The sequence below is a fragment of the Garra rufa genome, chromosome 2 (assembly GCF_049309525.1).
Source record: "Garra rufa chromosome 2, GarRuf1.0, whole genome shotgun sequence".
Lineage (NCBI taxonomy): Eukaryota > Metazoa > Chordata > Actinopteri > Cypriniformes > Cyprinidae > Garra > Garra rufa.
Genome location: NC_133362.1, coordinates 17,168,342 through 17,170,687, shown reverse-complemented (window position 1 = coordinate 17,170,687; position 2,346 = coordinate 17,168,342).

Sequence of the window (2,346 nt, the reverse complement as noted above, 5' to 3'; positions counted from 1 at the left end):
GCATGTTTTTCCTTCTGAAGCATCAGTCAGTGTTTAAACCTTCTGTAGTTGCTGCATAAGAGTCCCTCAGTTGTCCTCAGTGTAAAAAGATTTCAAAATCATACAGTCATTGTTGGAAAGGGTTCAAATACACAAAATTCTGGAAAACCAAAGAATTTGTGGGACTTGAAGGGTTTTTCTGAAGAACAGCAGGCAGTTTAACTGTTCAGGACAAACAAGGGACAACTCTCACTAAACAAAAAAGAAAACAGCTGTGGATCATTCAGGTAAGAATACAGTATTATGAATCAAGGGGATGTAAACTTTTGAACAGGGTCATTTTTATAAATTCAACTATTATTTCCTCTTGTGGACTAAACATCTTATTCAGGTCAGTACTAAATAATCAATAACATGCATTTTGTATGATCCCACTTATTTTGATAAAATAATTAACATTTTGCAGATACGGAAAGGGAGATGTAAACTTTTGACCTTAACTGTAATTTTCAATAGGGCTGCAATGATAAACCAATGCATCGCAATTCGACTGGATTCTGAGATTTTTTGAATGCATCACGATTCCTCGTGGAATTAATTCGGAGCTTAGTTTTTAACAGCAGCTCTAAACTAGTTTTTAATCACATACTCACAAAGAAGAGAGCTTGTGCGTTCGGCTGAGTCGTGTACTTGCACCTCAGCTCAGACTGCTTTTACACGCAAGATTAAGGTAAACAGCCCACTGTGAACACCCTTGTAATTTGCTTCAACCTTTTCGAACTAAACTAAAACTAAGCCCAGAAACTATGTGACAGAGAATCACAATGCATTCGGAAAATCTCAAAATCTTTTTGGGATTTATTTTCCCAGCCCTAACTTTCAGCTATTTTATTGATCACATTTTCTTTTATGCTAAAACTTAGATATTTAATGGTGATATTAACCTCTTAAACTCTCCAAAAAGTGTTTCAAAATGTTGCTGCTTCATTTACACGACCTTCCTCATATAGTATCAGCCCAAATATGGTCTCATTTGAAAGCTTAGAGTCTCCTCTTTACGAGGAATACCATAACTTCTAGTTTTATGATTCATAAAGTAGTAAAATTATGCTTAGAATTTATGTTGATCCACACACAAATTTCCGCCTAACGATTGTGAAGAATTCTTACAAAGAATGTGTTTTTCTTATATTTTTCTCAAAACAGACAAGTCATATATCACAAGAAAGCTCTCATTCTCAAGAATCTGACCATATAAATCATTTTATTGTGTGACAAACACAGATCGAATAATCTTCAATTGAATCGCGATGTCAGAATATAATAAAAAGTGTTTCAAAATTGTTTCAAAATGTTGCTGCTTCATTTACATGACCTTCTTCATATAGTATCAGCCCATAAATGATCTCATTTGAAAGTTTAGAGTCTCCTCTTTACTAGGAATACCATAACTTCTAGTTTTATGATTCATAAAGTAGTAACATTATGCTTAGAATTTATGTTGTTCCAAACACAAATTTCCGCCTAACGATTATGAAGAATTGTTACAAAGAATGTGTATTTCTTATATTTTTCTCAAAACAGACAAGTCATATATCACAAGAAAGCTCTCTTTCTCAAGATTCTGACCATATAAATCATTTTATTGTGTGACAAACAGAGATCAAATAATCTTCAATCGAATTGCGATGTCAGAATATTACCTCAAGAGTAAAATGACATATTCTATAACTTTCCTCCATATTCTACTGCTCCAGTTAGCCGCAAATAGCCACAAACTAAACAAAAAAGCCATTTTATCTTTTAGATTAGGATCTCTTCTTTCAAACGAGACCATTCTCACGTTTCTGCGTTGCTTCATTGCTGAGAAATCCGTTGTTTTGCCAGACGCGCTTTTTCCTCCACTTGCGCTTTTATGTGTGTGCGCTCTGAGCCGCTCAAGCAGCTGCGTGTGTGTCTGCGGCCGCACTCAGAGCGTCTCAGTAGATCAGATTACACTCTCCGGCCGCCCGCTGTGCTGAACACAGCTGTGAACGATGACACAGACGCATATCCAGCGCGTAGAAGAAGAAGACAAGAAGTGTCATGGAGAGGTTCCGGGTCACACAAGATGCTTCGACGGTTCGGGGAATTGTGGGATATGTAGTTTTTGGACTCTTTGAGTGTAGATATAACGTCTCAGAGGAATATAGCGGTCGCCATTATCCAAAATAGACGCTAAATGAATAAATAACGGGCCGTTTCCATGGAGAGCAGAGGATCCGCGGCTCATAAGCGCGTCTATAAGTATTACAGCGCTTCTATTCAGGTTTGTTTTATTCCTATAATTACTTTGAAACGTAAAGGACACCAAAACAATCTGCTAAG